General features: G+C 32.0%; 1 protein-coding gene across 1 annotated transcript in view; it reads right to left on the reverse strand.

Annotated features, from left to right (window-relative positions):
- The window catches only part of P5CS (Delta[1]-pyrroline-5-carboxylate synthase), a 38,439-nt gene extending 30,797 nt beyond the window's left edge, over positions 1–7,642 (reverse strand). Inside the window, exon 1 of the mRNA XM_090391385.1 lies at positions 7,398–7,642. The gene's annotated coding sequence lies outside the window, so the exon portion shown is untranslated. The remainder of the gene's footprint in view (positions 1–7,397) is intronic.
- Positions 7,643–16,627: the final 8,985 nt, after the last annotated feature.

Genomic DNA, 16,627 nt, shown 5'->3' on the forward strand with positions numbered 1-16,627 from the left:
CCCCCCTCTCTCTCCCTCTTCCTCTCTTCACACACACACACACACACACCCTATTCTCTCTCTCTCTCTCATGCCTTTTTCATAGGTATTTTCAACACCGCTACTCTGCGGAGTTGTCTTTCTTCATTCGTCTGTTTTTCCTGCAGTAATCATAATAATAATAATAATAAGTACCTAATAAATAAATATTTAAAATAATAAGTAGCAATAATAATAATAAGTACCAACGAGAATTCGGACTTGTCATTGCTAACGCTGTAATCCAACATAAACATTTGCAAATTCACATGATGAAAACACATCATATTATCATCTTCACATTATTCCAAAGTAAAAAAAAAATGTACAGAGAAATGAAATATTTTGCGTATAAATAGCGAGTGATTTCTCTAAATAGTAAGTGATCACCCTTTAGTGTTGAGTATGATAAAAAATGAATAGCACAGTTAAGGGAAAAGTGTATACGAAATTGTTTTGAAATTAGGTAAAAGATTTTGAAAACAAGAACCAAATGAAACCTTTCGTTCCTGGGTATTTCTTGTGCAATTTGCTTTCATAACATAGGAGACCGATATAGGAAAGATCGTTATAAGCTGAAGTCTAATAGTCGACTATAAAGACATTTTCTAGACCTCTTTTCAACAGGTTCTTCAATTATAGATCTTTAGCACAAGGCAAATAGGATATTTCTTCCAGAAATTCTGTTTTTAACTACAGTACTTAAGTCAAGAAAAATCTACCTGTAGAACGCGCGCTATTTTAGACAATAATATATAGTGTGGTGTTTAGAGATCACAAGATGGCAGCTACTATCTGCCATACTCTCTTCTCTGATCTATGAATAACTGATAACCTTGGAACTTCAGTGAGGGATGGAGACAAGTTGCTAACTTCAGATTAATGAAGTTAGAAGTCAGTAGAATAATGATTTATTTTATATTATCATATAATTTCATCATATATTAACATATAAGTAAAGCTAAAAGAGTCTCACCTACTCTCTTTGTTAACAAAAGGCGTTGAAGAATTTCTTTTTCATTATTTTTAACTTTTGAAATTGAATGAACAATTTAAAAAAAAATTTTGATTTGATTTCATCGACTTTTCCAAAGAAGTATATTGGTAAACTTATCTGAAAAGATAAATATAGGCAGAGTGATAAATAATACAGAAAGTTAAAGAAAAAGAAAGGAAAACAAAAGAAAAAAGGGAAAGGAAGAAAGAAGAATAAATCATATAGAAAGCTCGTTGCTATCTACCCAATCAGCACGGCGGCTAATTTTACCTATAACTCAGCTTCGTAGATAGGGCTAAAAACGGCCTCGCCTACTCCCTGTATATACGGGAATAAAAAGGCGTTAGCTGATTTTTTTTTTCTTCTCAGCTTCGTAAATTATTACATATGATGAAGTTGACAAAATATATTGGAAGTTACTAAGAAAAATTTTAAATGTAGAATGAGTATCACAAAATGAATCAGAGATTATAAAGAGAATACAAAATGGGACAATTAAATTGAAAAGTTATTAAATTAAGTAGCCAGAGAAAGAATCACCATAGAAAGTATCCAGCAGAAATGCAATCTGAATAAATTTCTATTCTTCAATTTATTGGCTCTGGACTGGAATTCCATTGTAGCATGGATTTTATATGGACATTATCGCCCATGTAAAATCACTATAATGCTTATTTATGGCCTGAATTGATCTGATAAAACACCATGTTTCGTTTCTAGAGTATTAAAGTATCAAGGGTCCAAGGATTAGGGCTCTTGATACCAAGATTTTACAATTTTCGTAAGTCGTATCGACATCAAAAATCATGCGCACATTTCAGTACCTGAAACTAGAAAAAACTTCAGAGACTGTCATGAAATATGAAAAAGCAAGTAGAATAAATTATATTCTATCTAATACTTAAATATGGAGTGATAGTTTACAGTCATTATTTACAGTGGCTACAAGGCATAATACAAAATATTTTGAAAAACAAACTCAACTCATTGATCTAAGAGAGTGAGGTTAAAACCACAGCAGCTGATAAAAGAATGGAGACCGTGGATATAGGAGTTTGAATAAAATTAGGAAATCGAGCAGATGCTGTCAGTAGTAGAACCATATTAAAAACGACATTGATATGGAGATATTATGAAAATATTTGACATCGTTATTATCACACATGAGAATGTGTAAGCGGTCAATCTTCAGAGTTGTTAAAAATGATCATTACATTTAAAATCATTTATTGCGCCCACACAAAAAAAGAAGAAGAAAAGAAAAAACAAAGAAAGAGATGCACAGTGAATCTTACACCATTATGAAGAACATCGCTCGAAGTTTGAAGTTTGCATGATATCTAACAGAGTTCACGGTTATATGAATCATGGAACAGAGTAAGCAGAAACATGAGTGTAAATAGAAACACACGGAATTAGAATATATATATTGCTTTCTCCCTGGAGTTTAAATTATTTGAAGCAAATATGAGTCACCAAAAATATACCAAAATATAGTACTTCACTTTTATAGTACACATACACGTTAAGGATAGTTTCAGTTCGAATTTCTTCATTTTAATAAGATTTTTAAACATCTACAGTCAATTAATTTTATAAATGTTTCTTAGAAACTTCCTACTATCGTTCTGACAGAAAAAAATTCTAACATGTCGAATGATGCAACTTAAAGCGCTGTTTACGAACGTTTTATTTGTTTTTTTTCAGCAGGTACTTCGCCTAAAGGGTCAATGAGAGGTAAAACTCTTGCAAGAACTGGTTTGAGGTCTGCATTAACCTGTTTCTAGAGCAGTTTAATGAACACAAACTCCGTGCATATACATATAACTAATTCTGGAACGTCCAAAATAAACTTCCCATATGGATTTGACTTCTAAAATAACTGTCATACTTCGAAATGTATTTATTTATAATTGATAATAATTATAATACTTCAAATAATAAATTATTAAATGGTGTTTTATACGCTATGTTTTCAGATCAACTAATTCATAGCCATTCTTTATTATAGGACATTATTCTAGGCTTGCGTGATTCAATTTTGCTTCTTTTATATGCAATGAAAATTCAGATATTTATACATAAATCAGATATTACTATATTGAGAATATTCTATATCGTTTATTTTCCACATCTCAGAAAATATTTGATGCTTTTTTTTTTTTTTTAATTTTGAACACAGAATGAAATCTTACGCGAACATACACTGTGAATATGTAGTCTTCTAGGACTAGGATTTTTTTTTTTTTGTCTGTGTGTGTGTGGGGGGGGGGGAGGTATATATCACGCTTTAGTGATTGCGAAAATTATTTCTCAATGAAATTTTTGTAGCCCTCTTTACATAAACTTTGTTGTCCAAATATGGTACTTCCGCCATTATTTTAGTAGTCATCAACGCTCACATGAAACATTTTTAACATTCTTACGAAATCTTTTTTTTTAACAACATCATTGTTCTGGATCCAAATTATTTATCACCATCAACAGCGTCTCTTCGTTTAAAAAATAAATAAATAAATAGTTTGTTGTTCACGCATTCATAAACATGAAGCCTAATGTCAACTTCATAAATATAACTGAGCATTTCTCTAGAAGATATTTTCCTCGACTTTCACTGAAATAAGACAAGATTTTCCCTTTCAGATATTCAACACTCATTTTTACGACCAGAATGATTATTACTAAATAAAAAGCAATGCCGTTTTCAATGCTCTAACACAAAGTTTTTTACTTAAGGAATCAATACAGAGATATATTAAGTCAACACTGCCTCTCCAACGTTTCCATGTTATTTTATTATAAGATCTAGGGTGCAACGAAAGCATTGACTAGGAGTAATCAAACTTTTATACATAATACGTATTATATATAAAGGTATGATCACTCTCAATACTGATGCAAAGAAAAATTAGGACACAATATCAAATGTCTTGGTCATAAGTCCCAAAAAGGAATTTTTTTACATCCTTAATCTGTAAATCGTGATCAGACTCAGTCAGTAGATAACGATGATGTCGTTTGGTTAAGCCGACTTCAGTTGGTCCAATCCCGTGTAGGTTGCAAAGAATCTTTTGAAAGGATTTTCAACTGAATGGGAGTTATATGACCTCATACGAAGGTGACAGGATGTTTCTAACAGTCCACGAAACAGAAAAACGCACTCAGTTAACAGGCATGATAAACTGGCTTCATAACCTGAGAGCTGTTATTTAATTGAGGGAAAATCTGAACTTGGCAAAACTTATTTGGAACAGCAGAAAAAATGCACATTAAATCCAGCCCTATGCAGTGAATACTCTATCTTGTATCACTAATTATTGACACATTTGGAACTTTTTTTGTAGGGGAACAAATATCTATAGCCTGTCATATATTGGGCGATGTCGTCATCTCCTTCTTCAAATCCACGTAACCCTATTCCAGGTGTTGAGGAGTTGTTTGACCTAGAATCTGATCTTAAGGCGGTCACTGTTAAGCTCAGATTATCAACGTCTGTTGGATGTGTATGTTTGCCGAAGCGTTTATATATTTGGAGAGGCAAAAAACTGAGGAGTTCTTTCAGGGAAGAAAAATCGTACTTTCTAAAACTGAGCCCATTCTTTAGCAAAATAACTTAATTTCTTCTTACAAATAGGATTTATACTCAACTCTCTTTGCTAGACTCTTGATAAGTGGAAAATCACTCCGCCATCCATACAGAGGTCTGCGTTGATTGAGACTTCGTCTTGTTACTGGATATGTTGTACTCTCAGTTTGAATCAGATTTTTAACAAGACAATTTGGAAATTGATAACATATTTTCAGATTTTGATTATGTGTTTTAATTACCTATGTTATCTCATTACCTAATCTCGCTCACTTTATATATATATCTATATATATATATATATATATAAAGATATATTTTTAGGGGGGGGGCAGAGCTCCCTAGTATATATATATATATATATATATATATATATATATATATATATATATATATATATATATATATATATATATATATATATATATATATATATATATATATATATATATATATATATATATATATCAACCTATATCAACTTTACATTATGGGAAAATACTAAGAATAGTGATCAGAGCTTTACCCATCTTTACAATGAGTTTCCCTGGTGTTGTATCATCTTTAGATTGAACTTTGTTTCAGGCGCAAACTTAATTGTTTGCATACTTGGGATTAGGAGTTAAAATAAGTTGGTTATCCTAATATATATATATATATATATATATATATATATATATATATATATATATATATATATATATATATATATATATATATATATATATATATATATATATTAGGATAACCAACATATACCTAATATATATATATATATATATATTAGGATAACCAACATATATATATATATATATATATATATATATATATATATATATATATATATATATATATATATATAATATTAATCAAAGCTTGATTTGCTTCCTCGGTCTTAAGAAAAGGCTGGTTATATTCCACTAATTCGAGCCTTACCCAAGGGACCATGAGTTGTGGAAATACTTTCTGAAAATGAAAGCTGTGCAGAACAAAGCGGCCTTTTGCAGCTGCCAATTTTTAATCCATCTAACTCGAGTGCTTCTAGATGTTTTTTCAATGTTTTAGGGATGGCGCCTAAAGAACCTATTATTATGGGAACAACTTTCGTTTTTCTTTTGCCAGGTTCGTTTACGCTGAGTGGTTAGCGTATCCGCTCTCAAGCCAAGAGGCTGCAGGTTCGAATCCCGCGTAGGCATGGATGCTTGTGATTGTCTTCCACCTTCATACATTCATTCATCCAAGCATAGATACACTCTCCCAATATGGAGAGTGTATCTCCCAATATATATATATATATATATATATATATATATATAATGAATTTATTAAATCCAAGTATCGTAATCTCTAATAATAAAGAATGTTTATAATTTGTATGGAAACTTCATGTACAAAATAATTTTCCTAAACGTACACTGAATAACAGTCAGCATAAACGTCGATTACGAAATGAGCAAGGATATCCACCATTAAAAAAAAAAAAAAAAAAACAGGAAAATCATTAAGATGTATTCTAATTACCAGTACTATCCTAGCACCTGTTTTAGCTGACGCAATACAAGAACATGTTTGCTATGTAGCTAGTGTGTCAACTATTTGTATGGTGGTAAAGCATCCATTACAGGGGCATTTTTTGTGGTTTTAATTTTTCTTCTTTCTTTAGAAATAAAATAAAAAGCAAAATTCAATGCAAATACTTAGTGCATTTACTAGAACAAATTTTTTTAATATTCTGTTTCGTTCTGGAGTCATGTTCTCCGCATATATGCATGTATCTGAGCCTTAAAGTTAAATAATAATGAAAATGGAACTCATTTTATATGCATCCTATAAGAAAGACTGTAAGCATTGGATGTGCACGAATTGCCTTAGTACTATGAATAGGCTAAGGACTAAATAATCTAAAAATTATTCTTTGGATACCAATAATGAAACATTTTTTAAAAACCACTTCCGGTCTCCAATAAGTAAGGTTTCACACTAGAAGATGTAATTTGCCTTCTACTTAAAGGTATTCATAAAACTCATGCCAGAAACTTAATCCACTTGGCCATATTGCAGATAATAGTGAGATAGAGGCTTCAATTTCTATGTTGCATGCATCATGAACTTTATGTAATATTAAATTACCATTTTTGCACAGTGTTTGAGATTTCGTTGATTATCTGGAATTTATAGCAAATGGCTTCATATACCTAAAGAGATATCATTACCACGTAAACACTATTAATTTTAAGAAGGGACGATAGTCAAATGAACCTTTTCCTGTTTTATTTGAAACCATCTCATATACATAGGTTAAAAAAAATACTAGGTATAAAATAAATTTAACGCAACAAAAAACTGTAAGAGAAAATTTTTAAACAAACAAGCAAAAATAAAGAAGCTTTTAGAAATCTCAGCAGACCTCACAACATCTCTTTTCGTTCCTTTTAAGCATGTTCGTATTACCTACATTTATAGTTCTTGCACCTCTGGTAAATGGATAATGGATTTTGATGAAATTTGGTATAATCCTTACTATAATTACTAGCTATGGAAATTTCGATATAAGAAACAAGACGTTATAATACTCTCTTCTTTTTTCAATCTTTGTTTTATTACAGTATGAATTTTGAACACTATGTAGCTCAATTTTTTCATTCTATTTTATCATGGCAAATAAACAATATTAAAAACAAGAGAATGGGCGTATGTAATATTCTCAAATATAAATATATATAAGTATGATGACGTGTAAGCATATTTAACAATAGAGGAAGTTTCCACAATCCAAACTTCGATCTTTTAACTTACCTCTTTCTCTGAAATTAAAGAATCTTTCCGATCAAAGCCTGCCGAGTTCTTTCCCTCTTCTCTTAGAATATCTGACAGAATTATTACAAATTATAAAAAAGACACTCTTCTGGTCACAACATCTCAAACGATCCAAGTCCGTTATTATTATAAGCTCTGACCTTTCTGATAAGACAAATTACCATTACGTCTCTACCTAAGCTCCTGTAGTTAAGCAGTCTTCTTACCAGCATCCCGTTGTCAAGGAAGCAATGTTGAGGAGGACTTAGTGATTATATATATGATGTATGTCAACGACCAGCTACTCTCGACTCAGAGCGGTGTAACAGTTACTATTTGACTATCGCTATGACGTCTTGTTCGAAGTCCATTACTCGCTGCTATTGGTCGCTTTGATAGCAAATGTCATAATAAAAGCGACACGTCACAATGTCACCATCGAACTCTCCCTTTAATTCTCTGCTGATATTTTTAAGGTTAAAGAAATTGATGTCAAGGGCACTCAGACACATTGCCTTGTGAACCACAAAGTAGATTAAAAGATACAAGCCACGCAGTTGCTGCATTAATTGTGCGCATTTTTCTAGAAAAATAACAGGAGCTTTTAATTTAAATTTTTACTTTTTCAGTTTAAAGTTTTAAATAAATTTAAAATGAATACTACCTTTTTTTTAGCTAATAATAAAATCCATAAGCATTACTTGGAAATTAAAAGTGTAGATATACAGGAAGCAAATTATAGATAGTATCTTCAGAATTTTGAATCATTAATAATAAAGTTTGGATAAATATCATTCCAAATACAGAGTATGTCAAAATTATGTTAACACTTAAATGGAAGACACATTTATTGTAATATTTAGAGGGTAAAAAAAAAAAGAAAAGAAAATGTAAAACATTCATTGTATATAAGTGTTAAAACATAATTTTGACATTATTGATTACAATAAATTTTGCAATAAATCTTTTCCTCCATTTAAGTGTTACCATCAGTTTCACATACCCTGTAAAAAATTGAAGTATAAATTATATTAAATTATTATAAAGTAATTAAATTATATGACAAAGTAATGTCTCCTTCCCAGTACAGATTAGTAGAAATGTGTTTTACTTCAATTTTAACATTTTATATTTTTAAAACGTTTAAATATTAGACTATTATTGTTTCGTTTTTTTTATCAGGAGACAATAGAACATCTGTTGTATGTTGTATTAGAAATTGCGCATTTCCCTGTCTCCCTAAGTTAATGCTCCAAAACTATGTTGTAGCAAGTCTTATGTTTCAAAATATGGATAAAAGCAACCTAAAGACTACAGTTCTAGACCATTTAACTCGTACACACACTTCTTGAGAAAAAGAAAAAATATCGGCAGCCACTGAGTCGTATATTATCTCCAATGTGGTCTTAGAAAACTAATATATGTAATTCAAGATTCTCTCTTATCATCACTTCATATAAGTCGGCTTGAACTTATCACTGACTTTCGTCCAGCTTTCTGAATTAATCTCACAAAACTGGTTCAATTAAACTATTTAAAAAAATCCCGAGAGCAACGCCAGGTATAAGGGGAACTACATACGGGTATATAACAATTACTAAAAAAAAAAAAATATCACATTACAGAAGTAGGCACAATATGCTCGAAAATATGGTCACATAACATCAGTATGGCGTTTTATCCCTTAACGGGGGACCATGATTGATATAAGGGTGTCTGTAAGATTCTCTGTCAAAAAATTTCATTCTTAAACCAGATCGACTTTAGCTCACTAAGCAACCTTGGTCGCTCAGTGCAATGTGAGGCTCAAGACTAACTCACACTTGTACAGTCGGATTTAAGTCTGATGATCGTATTCGCCAATGCAGTAATTCGATATCTTTAGTTCAAAGATACATCTCCACCACTTGAGCTCTATAGACACAGTAGCATTGTCGTGTATGAAAAGAAAATCTGGACCAACTGCAACCCTACAGAATTGCACATAGGGTTCAAGGATCTGTTCTTGGTATTGCTGTGCAGTTACTGTATCCCTATAAAAATATGAAGAGGGACACGGCCGTTGATCATTATCCCGCTCTACACAAGCACACTGCTTGGTTCTTGTCTCTAATACTGGAGAGATGGTATCGCATTCCTCTTTCTCTCCAGGTCAAACAATGTCTAGAATTTTTACCTGTCTCATTGTCCATTTGGAAATGTTTCACCTGTGGCCGCAACAATTTCAACAGACAGTTTGTAAAAGAACGTAAGATTCCATCTTGCTGCCAGAGCCAGACAGCAGTTTGTTTTGGTTGATGTAGCCCTCGGGTACCTTTGCCATTTCTTCTTGTAATGGTTCCTATCGCCTGACAGTGGTGGGACGATACTTCGTGATACATACCTTAGCTGCGACTGCCAGCTTCAAGTTGTCCAACAGTGTCAAACAGTCTTCAAATCCACCTCAAATAATCATCTAAAAGATAATGACTTGTATCTTGAAAGTGCTGAAATGTGAATTATCCTCTGAGCAAGCCAAAAAATGGGAATGAATTGATGTCGTGGCAATCCATGTTTTTATAAGTATGAGTAATTTGCATTGTATATGGACATGTTAAATGGTAGATCAATTTCTATTGGATATTTGGAATTTGCATGCCAGAATGCCTATTATATCAATATTCGCCTTTGGAGCTGTTAAAAGTAAAATATTCATGGAAACACATTTTTCAGTTCATTTTGCTGAGCAGTTATAATATGACTATTCCGACGATTTAACAAAAAAGGTTTTAAGATTAAATCTGATGTGATGTGAACCAAACACTATTTGTAATGTCACTCAGTAGTGACATTAGCTAAAGAAAATGTGATCAATTGTCTTCCATTTCCTGTATATCCTGAAAGAGTACAGGTATTCTTAGTCAATGCTAGTAGTCTTCTGCTTATTATGGCATTTCTTTAGTCGTTCTTAAACTCTTCTAGGATCATTATTCATCAGCATCGCAAAAAAGTAACAACTTTTTTTAAATCTAAGTGTCATCCTTTTGCTTTTAGCTTTCTTTCATCTTTCATAAAATAAACGATTTCCACTAATAAATGTCAGTGATTTATTTGAGTAAAATCAACATTTACACTACTCTGTTTTGAAACTTCAGTTTTTTTTTCTTTTTTGAAACTTCAGGTTTATTTTATTTTATTTTATTTATTTATTTATTTTGTGACTGTTGTATAACATCAATTTCCATTAATTGTAAATCCTAATCATGTTGCTAAGATAGTACACTGAAATTCTCTATCTCATTTAGTGAGCCTAACACAGAAATGCGCAAAATTTCAAGAAAAGCACACCAGTCGTCAAAGAAGAGTACGAAGGACAACGTGAACGGTTATCTTAGTTCAGTTCTCATTAATAAATAAATAAATAAATAAACTTCTTTTTACCGATGTTTGCATTGATAATTCTGGGACAACTGTTCTAATTGAAATAACTTCAGATGGAATTTCATTATAAACATTTATCACTTCATCATCGTCCTAAAAAATTAAGTTGATCTTTCGTTCTTGATATTATGTCTTACCCACAGCTCTTAACCATGTAGAAATATAAATGCATGAAACAAACAGTACTACTTGCCATAATGATAGATATTTCAAAAATTCTTCATAAGAATCCTCTGTTCTAAAGAAAACATTTATGTAATCCAATGATCTTCTCTCTCTCTATCTGTGGTGGCAATTTGATAACTAAACTTACATCTGTAACTTCACCATCTCCTTTATTTCAAGGTGTATTGCTGAACTAACATTTTTCCCCATCTTCACTCATCCTTTTTACACTTTGGAACAATTTATGTATATTTTCTAAAAGATTACAAGTTTACAATTACTCCTAGTTAACTGAGTGTACCTTTAGTGTATCCAGTTTACACCTGGGTGGGAGTTTAGAATCTTACATGGATGTTTGTCATATACTTAGAGAGACGGTCATATACTTAGACAACACAAATATCCTACCATAAACTCTGATTTTCCCTCCCTTCTAAAAGTAGTCAAACCGGTCTGTGATTACGTGGATTAGACATGCTGTGACAGCCTAGCAAATTATAAATATAGCACTATACAATTTATAATTTATCCAATCAAATTAGGTTGGAACACTAATTTATTCAATAACATGTTGCTTTACCAAATATATATAAAAAAATAATAAAAATCTAATCTTGACACGTATTTTCTTTTTTCATGATATTCAACCGATTGATTAGTTAGTTGTTAGAATACTACGCCTTGTTTAATAATATTTCATTTTCAACATTGCTTCTGTTATGAATGTGAGAAACGCTATCTACTTCTATCTTTTATGTCTTTAGTGCTGCCGTACGCTTAGAATTAAAGAAAGGCGAAAATGACATTAAATTTCATCACTTAGGACCTATGAGAGGCTAATGTGAGAGAGAGAGAGAGAGAGAGAGAGAGAGAGAAAGAACGGCAGCTGTGGTTATTAGCAACTAGGGTTTCCGGGCGGGAATTCCTTCCCGCCCGTTCTCAGGAATTTTTTTCGTTTTCCCGTTCCCGAATCCCGAGAAAATTTGGTCGGGAAAAAGTTTAATAAATTATTTTTTATTAAATCATAAACCATATTTTAATATTTTTTATAGATTGCCGTCACAATGAGTAAAGAGAATAAAGAGTGTTGGGAATATTTTAGAAAAGATAAAGATAACGAATCAGCTCGTTGCCAGATATGCTCCAAAACTTTGCAATGCAAAGCATCATCAACCAGCGGTCTACATAGGCACCCAGTATACATTCATGGAATGAAAAGGGAAAAACAGTCCGAATTGAATAATGATGAGCCAATGCATTCATCTTCTAAGAGACAAACGACAATTTTACATTATATCAAGGGACTGGATTTAGAAGAAACCGTAAGCAAATTAGCATCTTTGGATGGGATATCAGTCAACACCATCACAAAAAGTGAGTTTATTACGGAAAGTTTCACAAGCAAAGGAATGCAGTTGACAAGAAGTCCATCTTCAGTTATGACAATAATACATAATTATTATAGTAAAGTGAAACAACTGTACATCCAGAAATTGGACGTATTCAAATGTGATAATAAAAAAACCGAGTATTTCAATAGACGAGTGGACCAGTTGCAAGAATCGCAGATACATGAATGTTCACGTATACTACAATTAGACCTCTATGAGCCTTGGTTTAATAAGAATGCATGGGAACTGTCCTGCGGAAAAAGTGTTATCCTTGCTTCAGGAAAGGTTAGAAAACTTTCAGTTAAAACTTGAAAGTGATGTGGTTGCAATTACAAGTGACGGTGCAGCTGTTATGGAAAAATTCAGAAAATTATCACCGACTATTCAACAGTACTGCTACAACCATGCACTACATCAACAAAAGTATTTTATGTTAAAAAGTTGAAAGGTGAAGCATCAGTGACTTGTAGCAGTGATAATGAATTCAATACAGATTTTGAATACGATAAAGATAATAACAGTGATTCTGAGTTAGATGGTGTGGCCCAAGCTGATCAGTATGATTTGCGAGATGATCTATCTTCGACAATTAGCAGCGTACGAAGAATTATGAAAATATTTAAATATTCTCCAGTAAAAAATTCTCGTTTGCAGCAAGAAATAACCAAGAGTGAAACGAGGGAACTAGAAGTCATTTTGGACTGTAAAACACGCTGGAACACACTGGATAGAATGATAGAGAGATTTCTAAAGATCGTAAATCCGATTAAGACTGTTTTACGAGAGCTGAAACTCGATCACTTATGGAAAGAAGAGTATTGTGAAATATTGAGAGGTATGTTGAATTTCTTACAACCTGTAAGATTAGCAGTTGAAGCCTTAAGCAATACAGAAGGTAATATTCTCACAAGTGAAGGAATTTTTAAGTTCCTGTTCAGTAATTTAGAAAAACAGAATTCTTCAATAAGCCAAATGCTTTTAAAGGAAATAAAATTTGAATTGGTTAAACGTAGAAATAGAGATCTTGTGTCTCTCACAAAGTACTTGAGCAACGTTAGTTGTTTATGTGAATGAAATTGCACGATTAGCGAAGTCATTAATGGAAAGACTTTTTAAAGGAACATTTACAGCAGAAGTTCCAGTAAAAGAAATAAAGGATATCCTTACAGAGAGTTCTGACATTAAATCAGAATCTGATCTGAAGAGTGAATTGACTAAAGCAATATCAATTTCGACATCAAAGTCTAGACAAAATATTTGCTCTTCTAAGGAAGGAAATGAGCTTATATGAAGCAACGCATTTTCTCACTCCCAACTTGAAGATGCTTTTAGACGCACTCTTAACAATTCGACCAACGTCTACAGAAAATGAAAGAAATTTTTCCACATTAAGTATATTTGTTACAAAGCGAAGATCACGATTGTCTGATCGGGCAATTAATGGTCTGTGTTTCTTAAAGTTTCATTTTAAAAATTTCGAATAAAAACTATTTGAAGTATTTTTTAATTTTCAAACGAATAATATTTGCATTTGTTTTCTATTAATTTAATTTAATAAATAAAATATTTAAATGAGATTGGGAATGTTAATACATTGTGTGATATATGTAAAAACTCACTGTATACTATAAGGTTTGGTTAAATAAAGTTTGCATTAATTACATTGTTTATATTTTGAGAAAACCCGAAATATAACAGAAACCTAGCCAAAATGATACCGTAGTGACCCCTGTTTAGCGCTCAGGGCAAGAGATGCACTAGTCATGAAATTCCGGTCACCCTCCATTTAGGAAATTTTATTTACTCATTTTTTGCTTCAACCTTTTACATATAGGAGTGTCTCGAAACCTCTGAAAGACTGCGCTGGGGCCACGAACCCCGGTTGCCCCACCTTCTCTACGGCTTTTCTGTTTATTAACATGTTATAGCCATTATTACAGATAATCAACGAAAATTAAATAAAAAATATTATTTCGGGAATTCTCGGGAAATACGATTTCCCGTTCTCGATCCCCGAAGGTTACAAAATGTCGGGAATTTGGAAACACTATTAGCAACTATAAATGCTTCAATGGCCTCTTCTTGCTGCATATTGTAAATTATTCTTTTAACGATCGTGAAATAAGGATCTTAGATGATATTTATAAAAGATTGCTAATTCTGTTACATCTTAAAGTAAAATTTAGGAAGCAGCCATAAATGAAACTTCTGTTGGTATCTATGACACAATGAACATTTTGGAACCATTTTCAGTAATTAGAGTGACGTAGTCCAACTTTCGGTTGTGTCATATATAAGTGCGCAGAAGGTTGAGGTGTGTGCATTGAAGGCATTGATATTGAATAAGATAAAAAAGTAAAAGTCTACTAGATAATAAATGGTCGATAAAGTAGCAGTTGTGCCACTGATTAAGAATGAGCAACTGTGGAAATTTTTCAAGGCCAATTACTTAACTTTGGACGAATCACAGACCTCGCAAAAATATTCCCCCACCCATGAGCGTCGTGTTTTATGTACATATTGCACCTGTTTAGCAATTTTCCGAGATTTCATGGAGGAAGTATTTGCACGTGTTCATTGCATGAAAAAATTCTTAATACGATTAATGCAACAGCGACTCACAAACATGCAGTAGTTTAATCTTTCGCATACCACTTGACTGAATTTTAATATCATTTTTTCATCATAAGCTAGTAATGATTTATGAAAATGAAAACTTTTGGTTGGAGTACAGGAAAAAACGATCATTTTTCTTACTTACGAAGCCAATTTTGCGTAGAACTAAATTTTCAGAAGGAAAAACAGATAATCATAAAAGAAAAATCATCAAAACTTCGTTTTGATGATTTTTCTTTTATGATAATCGAATCCTTTTATTTTTCCCCCTTAAAAGAACCCTTTAATTCCTCCATGACTATTTTTATTTCGTAATCCTCGTATTCGTATTTCTATGTGCGGATATAATAATATTACAGTGTGTCTTTAAGCAAATAAGTCATGACCTGTTTAGCATCGCTTCAAGCTGCTTCATAGACCTGTTTAATAACCTTATTGATGACTTAGCGCTCATAATCAATAAAGCTGAAGACAACAGCTAAATGGCAAAGTTAACGTAATTAATGTTCCCAATAGCAATTTCAGTTTTAGTCCTAATTTATTCTTTCTGTCTGATACTCTGAAAGAATAATAAATTGGTGAACATATTATCTAATTTTCCATCGTTTTAAACAGTACTGCACCAACTTGATTATTCTTTAATTAAAAATCTTATCAGATAAAAAGCTGAAATTATTAGAATGACAAAAGAGAATATTGAAATATGCTAATATTATAACTGTCATATAAGGAGAATTGAATAGTAGAAATGAATCACGTGACAAAGGTTTTGTGTTGTTTGGACGTGTGTCACTCTTAAGTAATAAACTTCTATTCACTCAGTTCAATGAAAACGAATGTTTAATTAATTTAAAAAAGAAGAAAAGACTGAAATCGAGACTTCAAATAGCTATTGATTATTCATCAGTGATTAAAATGAGATTAGCAACGAATAGAAATTCGGATGCTTCGTCGCATAGTAGGCAAAACTGTAGGAGAACATTCATACAATTAACCTGTATATTATATCATACACAGTCTCTGTACTGTAATTATAACTAAATAGAAGTAAACCAATCCCATCCAGCTAATATTTAAATCTTCCCATGTTACGCATTAAGAATCATTTAAGTTAGATTAAGGGGATCTAACTAACTTAGATTAATCTACCTTCGTCAGAAAATATAGCCGTTTGGCTTTTCATCAAGCATTTAAGTTATCATTATTATTTTGATAGTTCGAAAGCTGTTTGTATAATTAATCATGTTGATTGAATTGTATAATCTGATATTCAATAGATGGCAGTAAGGAACACTCTATAGAATTGATTCCTAGTATAAAATCAGCAGCATATTCATAGAATGAATTTTGATTGTAGTGCAGAGAACACACATATAAACATCAACTATCGAACTACCCTGCATTCGGACTGCTAACAAATTTCTTGAAGCGCTGAAATTTCTAACCACTGGAAAGCAGTTCTGTTGTTGTTTGTCTCTAGCTTATAAACTATGATTTCAACAGATATTATCATCGCATTATGCTTGTACGAAAACTCAAGGCACTCTTCCAGGATTCACTCCTGTTCTGTTCCACCTTTCATAGATATTTTTGTCGGATAATTATATGGATCAGTGATTTTTCGCACGTTATCATTTC

This window comes from Typopeltis vanoorti, chromosome 4, assembly GCF_054136105.1.
Source record: "Typopeltis vanoorti isolate ZY-2024b chromosome 4, IOZ_Tvanoo_1.0, whole genome shotgun sequence".
NCBI lineage: Eukaryota > Metazoa > Arthropoda > Arachnida > Uropygi > Thelyphonidae > Typopeltis > Typopeltis vanoorti.